General features: G+C 35.2%; 1 protein-coding gene across 1 annotated transcript in view; it reads left to right on the plus strand.

The window, feature by feature from the left end:
* Nucleotides 1-17055, plus strand: part of LOC139141715 (2-oxoisovalerate dehydrogenase subunit beta, mitochondrial-like) — a 39179-nt gene that overhangs the window by 11892 nt on the left and 10232 nt on the right. The window lies entirely within an intron of this gene.

Genomic DNA, 17055 nt, shown 5'->3' on the forward strand with positions numbered 1-17055 from the left:
TCAGCGACACGAAGCTTATCAAATAGGCTGATACTCCATCGTCGTCCATCAACAATTGCCTTCTCCTCTGAAACCACAGGTCCAATTGCTTTCAAATTTGATATGCAGTTCATCTAGGGTAACTTCCCTTAAGTTTGTTCAAATTTTGGTGAAATTTGCGTATTTGTATTTTTAGGACATTTTTTGCTGTTTTTGGTAAAAAAATCTCCCTCTCTGAAACCACATGTCCGATTGCTTTGAAATTTGATTATGCAGTTTACTTAGGATAACTTCAGTTAGATTTGTCCAAATTGTGGTGAAATTTGCATATTTGTATTTTTTAAGACACTTTTGTCATTTTTGGTCAAAAAATCTTTAAAAATCTTCTTCAAAACTACAGGTCAGATAGCTGTGATATTTGGTACATAGGTCGCAAGAGATGATCTATTTTGGATTTGTTCAAATTGTGCAGAAATATGCATATTTGTATTTTTTAAAGGCAATTTTTATCATTTTTGGTCAAAAAATTTGTTTCACCAAAACCTCTTGTCTGAAAGCCTTGATATTTGGTAAACAGGTTCGTAGGGATGAGCAAAATGTGATATACTCAAATTATGATGAAATCTACAATTTTGCAATTTTGGGGCAATTTTTGCCAATTTGGGTCAAAAAATGTGTTTCCAAACAGTGCTGATGTGAGAGCTTTGGTATTTGGTATACAGATTTCTACAGATGAATTAAATGTGATATATAGCAATTGTGATGAAATCTGCAATTTTGTATTTTTGAGGCAATTTTTGCCATATTTGCAAATGAGGTAAGAAAAAGAGGAAATCCTGCAAATCCTGGGGACTTATAGGTTTGATCATGTCCGTGCGTGCGTGTGTGCGTCCGTCCGTTCACAAGGATTACTGCTTATGTTGTTCATATGCACGTCAATTTGTTTTGTGATACGATCCAAAATGGCGGCCATTTTGTTACAATTTTTCATGTACGGAGGCATAACTCAGGAACATCTCAACCGATTGTATTGTAAGTTAGTACAAGGACATCAACCTTTGTCATACATATGCACGTCAATTTGTTTCACAATACGATTCAATATGGCCGCGTGGCGGCCATTTTGTTACGATTTTTCATGTACGGAGCCATAACTCAGGAACATCTCAACCGATTGTATTGTAAGTTAGTACAAGGACATCAACCTTTGTCATACATATGCACGTCAATTTGTTTCACGATACGATTCGATATAGCTGCGTGGCGGCCATTTTGTTACTATTTTTTCATGTCCCGAACCATAACTCAGATATGTATCAACCAATTTTATTCAAAGATGGTACAAGGACATTGACTTATGTCATACATATGCACGTTGATTTGTTTTTACGGTGATATCAAATAGAATGGGCTTGGTGGCGGCCATTATGTTACAATTTTTTTCATGTCCCCAGCCATAATTCAGACATGTATCAACCGATTTTATTCAAAGTTGGTACAAGGACATTGACCTACGTCATACATATACACATCAATTTGTTTCACGACATGTAGTAGTATCTTGTCAATCATTGAATTTTTCGTGATCAGGCTGATATGTCAAGAAATACTGCATCAAATTTCATGAAACTTAATACAGATGTTAAGCTCACATTTGCTTTAAAAGACATTTATCAGTGTCATGTTAATTAATTTGTAATTGCACATGTATAATGAACTTTCCTAATTAGAGTGATATGTCCACAAATACAGCATCAAATTTGATGAAACTTGGTACAGATGTTGATCTCATTGTGTTGTAAATACAATTCAATGACACTTAGCAGTATCGTTTAAATTAATTGCTAATTTGCATTTACATTATGAATTTTTGTTTTTAGCGTGAATGTCCAGAAGCACTGCATCAAACTTTATGAATTATGGTACCGGCGATAATCTGTCAGTGTTATGATAGGATGCAAAAATGTTTGGCAACATCCGTCGATTAATTACTAATGGACTCATTTAATGACCTTTTTTAATTAGGATGGTGGCCTACATTGGTTTTATGTTTTCACCACCATGGAACTCATTTTTGGCCATTAAACCCCATCTGTATCACAGTACTTTCAATCACAGACCTAATTAATGAACAGGACTCTATTCTCTCCGAGGACTTGTGATTAAAGTACCCATTAACAAGTGAGGACTGCGTTATCAACGATGGCTTGTTTGTCTGGGTACTGAAATGAGCTATCAAAGATTTCCACCTTCTTCATCAACATGTGTCAAAAATAACTATTCTCTACATAAACATAGCGGAGCTATATCGGCCGCTAGGTCGCTTGTTTTGTTTAGTAATAATATGTTTCCTGTAGTTTCACTTAGGATACATGAGAAATTGGTATATTTTCATATGTAATTAATATTAGTTTATTCTTGTCACAAGATGACTCTCGTTAAACTCTACCATCCATGCATTACATTGGCTGATTTTCTTATATAGAGTTATTACAAAGTTAAAAAGAAATCTTATCCAAGTGTAAGCTAAAAAGTGGAATGAGAATACAATATTAATAAGTTCATGTGGAGAAAGTATAGCAAGAACCTGTTACTGATGTAAACTGCTTAATATTTAGATATCAAAGATACATGTAGTGGGTTCTGTACTGTAACTGTTTACAAGATGTTTTGCCTAAATTTACAGAAAACCTCCAGAAAATGTAAAAAATATTAGATGTTATTATACACGCAATTATTACTATGTGTATCAGTGTTGTGTGCTATTCCCAACATCTGTGCCACACTTGTGTGATGTCTAGCTATCGTGTAACAAACTTAGTATATGTACTGATTGAACATTATTTTGGGTAACTAAGCCTCTCAATTACTATCATCATACGTGTACATGCATGGTGAATTAATGTCTGAAAGGAGTAACACCATCACAACATAGAGAAAAAGTCTGTTTTTGCAATGATGACGTATTCATAAGACCTCCTTCATGTATACATTTAGTTCAGTTAATTACACTACAGGGTGAGATGTCTTACCATTTGATGAATTTGTCAATGCCATTAAAAATATAGATCTGAGTGACTAAAACAGACAATGTTTGAGTGATTACATGACATTGTACAACAATGCACTCTGCAGGAATTTAGTACTTGTTATAAAGGATAAATGTTTACTCAAGGGAGTACAAAAGACACAAGGGAGTTGTTGTACATTTTACAACCTTTGGTAAAGGACTAGAGAAAAAATAAAGATTTTAGTATGTTTGAATCCTTGTGCATTTTATCTGCATTGTAGCCATAACATGCTAAGTTTTATAACATTTGTAACATACTGGTTCATCATTTTCAAAGCTTAGTGCTATTGTCAGATGGAAACTCAGTTTGGAACATGACCTTTGACCTGCATGCTGAAATGTGGAAATTGCACACAAAGATAAGGTGTAGCTGCATGTTGCCAACACAGTTTTTTAAAGCAATATTTCTTATCCAAGATGACAAGGAAACACCCTTAAGGCTCATACTATATATTTTCCAAAAAGCAGAGACTTTAAAGTTTAGTATGATAGCAGTAGTTTACTCAAAAGATGAATTGGATGTATATTTGGGGTAAAAAACCTCAATTTTGGTATTAATGATAAAAATTAATTTAAGTCTAAAACTTGACACTATTTTCTGAAATGTAATACTTCACTTAAAAGAAGAGTACATGTAGAAAACATAGGGCCAAAGTCCCTGAAGCTACTATAGACATGGATACAAAATTAAGTATTTCCTGACTGTATGAAATTATCTCACTAAGGTCATCCTAGGGACCTGTAAAACCAAATATTAAAGCTGTCTGACCAGCGGTTTTGAAAAAACAAGTGACCCAACAGTTGACAGAGCTCTGCTGTGTTATGTAGAGAATAACCTTTTGTGACACATGTTTTGATGAAGAAGGTGGATATCTTTGATAGCTCATTTCAGGATGGCCTGACCAAAAATGGCAAAATTAGCTTCAAAAATACAAAATTGATGATTTCATCATAATATCAATATATTACATTAAAGGGCCATTATTTGTAACTTTTGACCTTTTTTACCTCGGAAAATTCCATGTTGGAGGCTCATATTTGTTTCAAAATGTTGTTTTACGAAGAAACAAACATGATTAGTGATGTTATAGCCACATAAAACTGCTAATTTTTGTTCAAACGTTTTGCCCTTCCGAGCTCGTTTGTTGACGTCTGGCATGCTCAGCGTGCTGGGGAGAACGCAGATATGGTGACGCCGCGATCACGCGAGATGTACAAGTTCACGTTTATTGCGGGATCAAAACAACATTGCGTCGTGGATTGCCAAACATCTGGCTACGCAAGGTGCTCGGACAATGGACTACGACGTAAGTACCGGGCATAAGTAATGAATATTTATTTTGAAATTGCTGTAAATGGCTCGCGCAGGTGCAGAAGAATGCCTACGTTGCAATCCGCGTGTCAACAGAGTTTGTATTTCTGTCCGGACAAAAATTGAAATTTTCGTTGTAAAATCACATGTTACTTAGTTGTAGGGCACGTAATGTTTCCGAATAATATGCGATTCTCTGTTATTTGACAGGCTATTCAACATGAGCCAGTGATCATTTCAATCAAAACTAACGGAAAAATCGCCAGAAGATACAGCTAATGGAACTTTAAGATAAAGCCTAGGAACCTGTATACCAAATAGCAAAGCTATCAGATGAGTAACTTTTGAGAAACAAATATTTTGACCAAAAATGGCAAAAATTTACCCAAAAATACAAAAGTTTAAGATTTCATCAAATTTCAATATATCACACTAAGACAAACCCTAGGAACCTGTATACCAAATATCAAAGGCATCAGTACTTTTTGAGAAACACATTTTTTGACCAAAAATGGCAAAAATTGTGCCAAAAATACCGAATTGCAGATTTCGTCATATATTCAATATATCCTATTTAGTTTATCTGTAGGAAGCTGTATACCAAATATCAAAGCTGTCATACAAGCGGTTTTGATGAAATAAAGTTTTGACCAAAAATGACAAAAAATACCTTAAAAATACAGATTTGCATATTTCATCACAATTTGAACAAATCTAAGTTGTGTTATCCCTAGGGACTTGTATACCAAATAACAAAGCTGTCTGACCAGCGGTTATGAAGAAGAAGATTTTTTACCAAAAACGCCTTTTTTGGCACTAATTTGCATATTTTCAACAATATCAAAAAAAAAATAGTTTCTCAAAATCATATTTTTCATCTACACAATAAATATCAAATCAGTAACTACTGCGGTTCTCAAGATATTTGAGTGGACGGACGCCTCACAAACAGACATACATACATACATACATACATACATACTGACGCCGGACGGATACCCATCCCAATAGCTTCTATAGACTATAGTCTATAGTAGCTAAAAAACAACTATTTTATTTTGCATTATCTATCCTCATTCTAAAATGGCGTTGCTTGAAAGACTGACACTCAAAGTGATTAAGATCATTATTGGCAAAATTAAAATGCCTCTTTTTCAAAATGTAAGAACTTTATTGCCAAACAAAATAGCCTTTTTTATATAGAATTTAAAGAACATACGCTGTGTTGGGTGCAGCGCCCCCTTAAAGGGCAAGTAAGTCCAACTTTAGATGATATTTTTTTGCTTTTACATGAAATGTTAACCATAGTTTCTTGTTTAATTCCCCATAGCATGTTGAAATACCAACTATTGATCTTGTCACCATAGTGTCTATAAGTGTAAAATGAACATTCATTGTTTCCATTTGAGTTCTAGTCCAGACCAGAATTCACTTATCAACAATAACAATGCAGTCAGTACCGTACAGGCAGAGTTGACAAGCTGAATACTGTGTATCACAACATTCATTAGGGAGTAGAACAAAAACTGTAGTTGACATTAAAACAGTAGTGATTTGACACCTGAAGGTGACATTGCATAAAACCTTGTGATTTTTGGCAATTTAAACTTTTTTACAAATATTTTTTTGTCTATGATTGACTTAAATGTTCTCAACTGCATGCTGATAAACATATGACTGCTTGTCAAAAATCTTGTTTTTAAAAATGTTTGGCAAGATACATGTAGGACTGTTATTGTTTTTTATTGTTTTAAAATAAATGCACTGTCATTTGCACAGCCATTTTCCTCTTGAGGCACGATTAACATGGATTAACATGAATGTTAAACTCAAGTAAAAGACAAAAGGTCAAATAACGATTAGCTATAATAAACACTGACCTGCTGACAGATCATAGCAGTGTATCTTTATAACTTACAATATGGAAAAGATGGACATGACCAGGCACATGCAAACTTGAGTTCTGAAACGCCGGCGAGGAACCAAGAAAAAGAGCCCAAGATGATGGTTGGCAGGAGATGTTGACTGTATCATTGTCAACGGAGAAGCTGAACTTATTACTGATTCAGAGGGCCTGTCTGATTCAAATAAAGGCTACAAAGTGACTCAAGGTCAAGATTCATTGTCTCGAGATGAGGGGAGTGTTTCAGGCCAGAAAGTCAAGTTAAATGAAGATACGTACACAGTAGGAATCAATACCATAGAAACTTCTTATTGTCGAACTTAGGCATAAAAGATTTGATTGTCGTATGTGTGAAACGGAAGTATTACAGTCAGAGTGGTGTAAAACAGTTGTTTCGTGAATGCTTTGCCACACTGTCAATGTCAGCCGTTAGCAAAGCTCAGATTTTCCAGGTGACTACTGACAGTTGTTGCCTTTAGGGTCAATAGTTTGGCAAATCTTAAAGTTTTACACTCTTGGCGTTATGGAAATACATTTTTAATATCTACAACATACAGGCAATGATGGACAAAAGTTTTGGCAATGGACTCCTGTACTGGTTTAGCTATGTGTTTGGTGGCGATATAAATGATTCTTTTATGCAAGCAGAGTGGTTTAAAAGTGACATCAGACATCAAAGTAAAATTTTTAAAACTTATCACTTCTTAGAAAGGACAACTGTGCAAAAGCAACATTTTGAGAAAGGTTTTCAGAGTTGTACATTGGTATTTGACTGTAAAATGTAAATGATCGTCCCGAACAGTGTCTCATCAATATTATTAGGTGTAAAGTATGGTACACATACTTTCATGTGTAATGACATTGCATTGCGGTCAAAGATTATAACAAAATGGACAAGCGGGGACTGTGTCATCAACGATGACTTGTTTTCTTTCCTATGGGACTGTCTTAGATTGTCACTTAAGTTCAAAAAGCGAAATTTGTTTGTTTATTGGGGAGGGGGGATTGACCTCCATTCGGTTAGTGAACTTCACTTTTGCACTTTTATTTTTTTATTACAAGTACTCTTTACATTGTGTATGAAAATGAACAAAAACTGCGCACTTGTACAAACAAATTTTGCTGTAACTGTTTCCAACTCACTCATGTCATGCTATGGTTAGTACTCACATTTGATTGATTACTTGATGATGTAATGTGCTCAGTGGATACATATTCTTCAGTAAGCTATAGCAAAATGCTACATTGTACTCTAAGGCAGACATCAAACTTGCGCATCTGTTAACTTTCATTTAGGGGAGAGGAGGGAGTTTTGATGTAAACGAAGAAATTTCGTTTCTTGAACTTATGCGACAATCTGAGACAGTCCCTTACATTTGCGTCAACTGCAAGTCATAGCCAATACACGTTGATCAACTGGTGTTGCGCTAAGATACATCAGATTGCATTGAAATAGATTTGTATCGTGAAATATTGAGAAATACCTGTATTCCAGGATAAACAGACTTCAGCAAGTCTACATGTAGTTTCAGTCAAGACCGGTTCGATCGGTTTCTGTCATTTGTTACTGTGTAATCGTGTTTTAGTGTTACGTAGTTTATACCACTCCTCATTCAATACAACTCCGTTCTGCAGATCATTCCAAAAACTTTCAGCAGTACTATTTCAGGGAGGGAGGGGTGGGCAATTAAGCTGCTAGCCGTAGATAATTACTTTTTTCAAAACAAAAACTCTGAATAGAAATGCAGCAACTATCAACTTTCGATAGATATTTTGTAGGCAAGAGAACAAAACTCAAAAGTATATGCGCATTAAATCACAGCGTTTGTCGATCGCCCAGGTCGATTGCTAAGATATTAAAGTCTGTTCTAAATAATTGCAGTCGCTACCTGGCAGATTCTCATAATGTTATGATATTTCAACAACTTTGCTTGCTATTCAGATCTAGCTGAAAATGGAAACCTTTATAAAACGGGCTAATCAAGTTCAAGCTTGCTTCAATCTACCTTCCAAAGGACGATTTCTGAAAACGATCAATACTAGCGGGCTTGGCATCTCACATGCTACTAACGCAAACCCGATTGAAAACCAGATATGAAGTGCATATGCTCACGTGTTTTACAACAGATTCATTAATAGTTGTACGCTTCACAGAACAATGAGATATATGTTATCACTATATGTAGCAGGTTCTTTTCAACTTCGCACAGTACTCTCAGAGTTTAATCATTAATTACAAAACTTTATTTAATATGAAAATGAGCTGTTAATTAACATGGCACTGCTCAATGCTTTATGGAACAATTAGATATCCATCAGATCAACATTTGTAGCACGTTTTATTTATTTTAATGTTGTAATTTTATAATAATGTCACTAATTACAAAGTTCATTAAATATGCAAATAAACCCTAAATTAACTTGACACTGTTCAATGATTCATAGCACAATTGAATATTTATCAAATCAATATCTGTAGCATGTTTCACAAAATTTTGGTGCCGAAATTTCAGAGTTATATACCTAATTACAAAGTTTATTAAATATGCAAATGAACCCTTAATTAACTTTACACTACTAAATGCTTTACAACACAGTAAGATATCTGTCGTATCAGTATGTGCAGCAGTTTTCATCACATTTGATGCAGTTATTTTAGGAGTTATATGACTAATTATAAGACTTCATGAAATATGCAAATGAGCTAATTATTAACTTGACACTGCTCAATGCTTCTCAGTACAATTGGATGTTTATCAGATCAACATCTGTAGCAAGTTTCATCAAATTTAACGCTGTAATTTTGGAGTAATATCACTAATTACAAAGATCATTAAATATGCAAATGAACCCTTAATTAATTTCACACAACTAAATGCTCTACTCCACAATTAGATGTCTGTCGGATCAGTATCTGCAGCAGATTTCATCACATTTGGTGCAGTTATTTTGGAGTTATATCACTAATTACAAAACTTCATAAAATATGCAAATGACCTATTTGTTAACTTGACACTGCCAAATGCTTCTCAGTACAATTAGATATTTATCAAAACAATATCTGTACCCAATTTCACTGACTTGGGTGCCGTAATTTCAGAGTTACATACCTAATTACAAAGTTCATTAAATATGCAAATGAACCCTTAATTAATTTCACACTACTAAATGCTTTACACTACAGTTAGATATCAGTCGGATCAGTATCTGCAGCAGATTTCATCACATTTGGTGAAGTTATATCGGAGTTACATGACTAATTACAAACCTTCATAAAATATGCAAATGAGCTATTTATTAACTTGACACTGCCCAATGCTTCTAAGTGTAATTAGATATATATCAGATCAATATTTGTTGCAAGTATCATCAAGTTTGGTGCAGGAATTTCAGAGTTATCTCACTAATAACAAAAGTTCATTAAATATGCAAATGAGAAGATAATTGACATGACACTCACAGTATCATCATAATGTTCTTAGATTGTCATCTGTGAAAAGTTTCATGAAATTTTGTGCAGTATTTCCTGATATATGTCTACACTGTCATTACCGTCTCCATAGGGAAACCATTGTACGGAAAAAAACAATATTGCATAACTTCATTAATATGCAAGCCACACTAACCAAAATCTAATCAGTTCTTGCAAGTAGCATATGGTACCCGTGTAACAAATCTGACTTGAATCCGTTCAGGCGTTTTTGAGTTATCGTGTAAACAGACAGACAGACAGACACACACACACACACACACACACACACACACACGGACAGACAGACAGACATCGCTATGACAGTAGCCCATGTGTTTACACACGTGAGCTAACTAGCCGTATTCACTGCACTTGAATGCATGTAACATGTTGCAGTTACACGTTGTTGGGCTTGTTTTCCTCTGTCAGCTATGTTTTGATAACAGTTATGCTGAGACTACGATTGGTTCAATTGAAAGTGATGTGACAACACTAAAGTTGCTTCTGATATTTGATTGGATTGTAGTAAAATTTATCATTAAATTCATGGGATATTTTGACAGATCAAGATAACTTCAGCAGATACATTGGCAGCGCTGTGCAGTGAAAGGGAACGTGCTGAAACCTTTAAGTAACGCCGCGGCAATGCTTATTCAATATGTAACGCAAAATGTGACTAACTGTAATTCTTAAATCGCAATCTCGTAAAGTTTGGTCGCCTTTGCGACTAAAATGGTCGCAACTTTGAACCCTGTAACATCTTCTTGGCTAAATCTTATAACAGAGGTGGTCTCTGCCATGTGTTTTATGATTTATGGAAATCATTGGTTTGACAATCTAAATAATGAATATATTTATTAACATTGTACAGACTGTGAAGCCTAAAACTGTCTGAGTAGTAAATTAAATACAGAAGACAAAATAGGAGTCTTGCTGTTTTTTTTTTATTTTCCGTTTAACATTTTTACCTGTAAACTTTTTATGATCTATGATGCTACAGTATACAAGTGGTTTGTTATAATCATGTTTATAATGTGTTTGTCAAAGCTTCAATCAAACCGTAACAGTGTTATCCAAAATGGGATTTTTGATGGGTGTTTTCGAGCAATCTATTTGTATATATTAATAAACATACAAAAGAACACACTTTCCCTGAAAAACAATATGCAAATTATGTATATTATGTAAATTTGGTCATCCCTCAGTTTTCCAAGCTGTGAAACATGTAGGATGTAATATAGCGGTTACTTTGCCTATACTGTGAATTTGTACTCTATAACATGTTGATCAAGTATTGATGGAACTTAACAAATACACTAAGTCTTGTATAGCAATGGCTTGTATCATTTTCTAGGTATTACTCTATAGGTGTTGTTTTCGTATTTCAGACCTTGCCACAGTGGTCTCCTAGGAATATTTACCATGCTTCCCCTGTTGACAAAATGTCAGTGGTCATTGCTAATGTGTTTGCCATTTCCAACATTGTCCATGCATCGTTATGACAGTTCTCATGAGATCTTCTGTGAATAAAATAAACTTCACAGGTGAAAACGAAGGCAAAATTGTGACCTCTACAGTTAATTATGTCCATATTGACAAGATTTCAGTCATCATGTGATGCCAATTAATTTGCTCTAGCTCCTTTACGGTGCTTAGTATGATTCTTACTATGGTATCTCCTGAACATGGCAAAGTTGTTTGTGTTGTCGATATCTGTTGATCAGAAATCAAAATTTTGCAGCCATAGAATCAAGTAATATTTGTTTCAAAAGACAGACAGTTGCTTTGTCGTGGAAAACAAACTTGACCTCGTTATAAAAAACAAAACAAAATGTTAAATAAATTGTGTCAGTCAGTTTAATGTTATTCAACAGCGACAAATTAGCATACTCAAACTGTAATTCATTCATCTCTAAAGCTTTGTCCTTCAAAGCCTTATCATCTTGTGATAAGTGATTACAGCAGATCCTTAAATAAGTATTGTTTTCATGAATTAAAACTGTATACCCTTTCGAGATTGTGGTATTATTGCAGATTCAAGATAAGGAATTGTTAATATTGACTGATTCTAATTGTTCTTTTAGCCAGAAAGATTTTCTCTCAAAGAAAGTGTTGACCGACAGAGATACAAATAATGTCAGTAACTATGAACATCAAAGTTGCAATAGCAAGCTTGATGTGCTCAGAGATTAAAGTTGTCACCATAACTCAGGAAATTTTGAATTTCAACCAAGTTCTTATTCACGAAGAAGTTCTTATCCACGAAGAAGTCACATGTCACAACTGCAAATACAAATCACAAATCGCAACTACAGTTACAAATCACAAATCACAACTGCAAATACAAATCACAACTTCAGGTACAAGTGATGCTAATCCCTTGTCTGTAAGTTTCATACTGACACACTGTGTAGACACTTTCAACAATGTCCCTCAACTACATATTATGATTGCCAACTCTCTGGACAGGTCTGTGGTAAAAATTTTAATGTGACTTCCAAGTATTTAGTGTAGAATATGACACTAAACTGGTCCAATACTCAGTTCCATTCAAGGTAATGCATTACCAGGTCCATGGGACATTTGTGACTTGTAAATTGAAGTAGGACCATCATTAAGTAGAACTCTCATCATGTCTTTCTCCAAGTTGATGAAATGCATGTGTGCTGACATGGAGCTGCAGACCATTATACAGATTATGGTGATTCTGATATCCTTAATTACAAATGATGTTATATCAGTGCAGTAATTGTTCTGGATGGACAAGAGCTCATGGTAGCAGAGGTACAATAGTTATGTACCAGTGCAAGGTCCCTCAACTAGCATAGCAAGTCAATGTTGAGATAGAGAGTGTATAGACGGTGGAAAAATACACATTTAAGGGCTAATTATGTGATGAAATGCATAGAGATAATCAAAAGAGTAGCGTTTATGTTCAGAAAATTATCTTTAAAACAAGCCTCATTAGAGCATATCTTGTACTTTGCCAAATCAGTATCATCACTTTTTGTAATCTGTGTCCCTTGCACTGTCATAGCATAGGGGGTAGCCTATGTGTCCATCCCCAGGGGTACGTTGGTAGGTGTTTTGTTGTTTTGCTAATAAAGGTTTATTCTACCAAACTCTGGTGTTTTGGTCTTGCACTGCCCTTGACAATCTTGCGTAAACGTTTTATCAGCATGCTGCATCTATTATCTGACCAGTTTGATTGCCTAATTTGCCAAGCAAGCAAGGTAGTAATTTAGTCTATTATTTGATGAGTTTGAGTGCCTAATTTGCCAAAGTAAGCAAGGGTAAATGACTAATCTGTGGACGCTGTCACCAGATTATCACCGGATTAACTGTGACAAAGTCAACAACAAGCGCACCAGCAAGGTATAACAGTTATACCTTGCCAAGTAACTGTGTTGGACCTACTGTTGCAGTTGTATATTCAGCATTTGGCCAGTGCCACCTTAGTCTCGTCTGTGTTTGTAACATGTGTGACACGCTCTGTGATTGGTGCGCTGAATTTTGAAGTTGCAACCCACTTCACTCAAACGATGTACCAGATGCATCACGCGCGGGGTAGCCAGTGGGAAGAAACGGACCCATGCGGTTGGATGGTGGTACCCTGCTTGTAAATTGATAAATCAATGAGAGCGCGCGGTAAAATTATTATATTTGAGGTGATTGTAACATTTACTGGAAGTAGAATACTGAAAGAGGTGTTCATACCGGTGATCTACATGTATACACACTTGCTTCACGTAGCACTGTTGCAGATCCTATACAATTGCAGTCCTAATTCAACATGTTGTAGCAAGACATTGGGCTTGTCACTCATGATGGCTGTCCAGGTTTTAGAAATGTATCACCGCTTTGTCTAATTCCCTAATTGAATCTTCATGTGCAGTCCTAATTCAACATGTTGTAGCAAAACATTGGGCTTGTCACTCATGATGGCTGTCCAGGTTTTAGAAATGTATCACCGCTTTGTCTAATTCCCTAATTGAATCTTCATGTGAAAAAGTGACACACAATACTTTGCGAAAATCAATCTACCTTGTGGTTCATACATTCCTTCATCAGGTTTTGTTCTGAACTTTTAACTCCAAGCTTTTAATCAAAATACATCTCAAAGTCACTTGGTGGTGTTACAATAAAGAAGTCATTGATGACTCTTTACTAAACAAGTGAAATGCCTTCCACTGTGGCTTGAAGTACAAACCATTGGTATTCTTCTTTACTTTCATTCCCAGATTTACCATTTATTCTTTCCATATGGACAGCACATCATAGCAGACACATGCACATTGAGTTAATTCATAATAGGATTATGCATGGTATAGTGTACATGTATCCTACCTACCTATCTACCTACCTACATGTACCTACCTAAGCATGTACAAGCTAGCATTCCATATTTGCGCTATAAATTGAAAAAAAAAATGTTGAACTTGCGTTAAAACTATCAATATCCAGACCATTTGATACCCAAGTCACGCATGTAGGATGTATAATAATGATGTTATTACAAAAATACTGCAAAGGATACCCTCAGACATTGGTGCTGCACATTGTCCTGCTTTATGCCAGGCAAAATGCTGCACCAATATCCTCTTGCATCCTTTGTGACATTTTCGTGATAACCTCACAGCTTCTTGGCAGGAATCTGTATTTCTAAGGTTCGGTGAAGAACATCAGTAAACAGCTTTAGAACTACATGTATGGTTACTTTTCTTCTGTTTGTAAATGTTAGTACATTTGTACAAGAAGGAAATCCTTGTTGCAAGGTCTTGCGATTGAGTTTATTCAGCACTTTTACACAGGTCATGCACTCTTGATCAAAGACAATGACAGCTGATTGATGCAGTAGAGACCATGACACTGACTGATTCATAATGTTAATTTCCACAGAACAACAATTTTTGCATTCATGGCTAATCTATAAAAGTTAAAACCATCAATCAAAGAATGATATCACAGTATTTATTGCAAGGCCTGACTAACTCCCAAGATCAAGTGACTTGGTTGTTCTTATTTGACAATTTTGTCATTTTTGTCTCTGAAAGAATGGCATTGTCTATTTAGATTGAGAATTAAGAATGTCAATGAACCTCTGTACCCTTTTTGTACACCTACAATACTATTTAGTATTACATATGTACCACAGTTTACTTGCATCGAAGCGCGCGCGTACTACCGGTATTTGCACTGCAGTGCAAATACCAAAAACATTATTCCATACCTGCATGCAAATGAATAGAACAGCGCGTGATCCTTGCTCTTTCAATGTGTGTCGCGTAAACTATTTAAAATGTGTTCGCTTGTGTTTTTAGTTCCTTTGTTTTCTCGATAAAATAAACAGGGGGAAACATATGTAACAAGTCATCGTTGATGACACAGTCCCCACTTGTTAATGGGTACTTTGATTACAGGTCCTCAGAGAGGATAAAGTCCTCTTCATTAATTAGGTCTGTGATAAAAATACTTTGATACAGATGGCGCTCAATGGCCAAGAATGAGTTCCATGGTGATGAAAACATAAAACCCATGAAGGCCACCATCCTAAAGTTCAGAAAATGAGTCAACTAGAAATTAATCAACAGGATGTTGCAAAACATTTTTGCATACAATTCTAACACTTGACAGATTATCACTGGTACCATATTTCATAAAGTTTGATGCAGTATTTACAACACTCTGAGATCTGCTTCTGTACCAAGTTTCATCACATTTGATGTTGTATTAATTTGTGGCTATATCACCCTAACTAGGAAAGTTCATTACTTATGCAATTACAAATTAATTAAAATGACACTGATAAATGTCTTTTTCAATGTTAAAGCAATGTGAGCTTAACATCAGTAACATCTGTATAAAGTTTCATGAATTTGATGCAGTATGTATTTCTTGACATATCAGCCTACTTACGAAACTTCAATAATTGACATGTTACTGCTACATGACGTGAAACAAATTGATGAGCATATGTATGAAATAGGTCAATGTCCTTGTACCAACTTTGAATGATACTGGTGGAAATATGTCTGAGTTATGGCTCTGTACATTTGAAAATTGTAACAAAATCACCGCCATGCAGCGATATTTGATCTTACTGTTTAAAAAATCAACATGTATATGTATGACGTAAGTCAATGTACATGTACCAACTTTGAATAAGATCAGTTGAGACTTGCCAGAGTTATGGCTCTCGACATGAAACAACCATAACAAAATTGCTACCATGTGGCCATATTGGACCATCTCGTGAAACCAATCGACATACATATGTATAAATAAGTCAATGTCCTTGTACCAACTTTGAATAAATTTGCTTGATACATGTCTGAGTTATGGTTTCGGACATGAAAAAATCGGGAAAAAATGGCCACACGGTGGCCATATTGGATTGTATCATAAAACAAATCAATGTGCATATGTATGACATAGGTCAATGTCCTTGTACAATGAATAAAATCGGTGAATAAAATTAGTTGAGACATGCCCAAGTTTTGGCTAAGGACACAAAAAAATTGTAACAAAATGGCTGCCATGCAGCCATATTGGATAATATCATGAAACAAAATGACATACATATGTATAACATAGCTTAATGTCCTTGTATCAACTTTAAATAAAATCGTTGAGATATGCCTGAGTTATGGCTCTGTACATGAAAAAATCATGACAAAATGTCTTACGGCAGCCATATTGGATCGTATCACAAACAAATTGACGTGCATATATATGACATAAGTCAATCTCCTTGTACCAACTTTGAATAAATTTGCTTGATACATGTCTGTGTTATGGTTCTGTACATGAAAAAAACGTAATAAAATGGCCACACAGCGACCATATTGGATCGTTTCACGAAACAAATCAATGTGCATATATAATTATTATATATTACATAGGTCGATATCCTTGTACCAACTTTGAATAAAATTGGTTGAGGTATGCCTGAGTTATGGCTCTGTACATGAAAAAATCGTAATAAAATGGCCGCCTGGCGGCCATATTGGATCGTATCACAAACCAAATTGATGTGCATGTCTATGACATTGGTCAATGTCCTTGTACCAACTTTGAATAAAATCGGTTGAAACATGTCTGAGTTATGGCTCTGTACATGAAAAAATCGTAATAAAATGGCCGCCTGGCGGCCATATTGGATCGTATCACATAACAAATTGACGTGCATATCTATGACATCAGTCAATGTACTTGTACCAACTTTGAATAAAATTGGTTGAAACATGTCTGAGTTATGGCTCTGTACATGAAAAAATTGTAATAAAATGGCCGCCTGGCGGCCATATTGGATCGTATCA

Source organism: Ptychodera flava, chromosome 10 (assembly GCF_041260155.1).
Source record: "Ptychodera flava strain L36383 chromosome 10, AS_Pfla_20210202, whole genome shotgun sequence".
Taxonomy (NCBI): domain Eukaryota; kingdom Metazoa; phylum Hemichordata; class Enteropneusta; family Ptychoderidae; genus Ptychodera; species Ptychodera flava.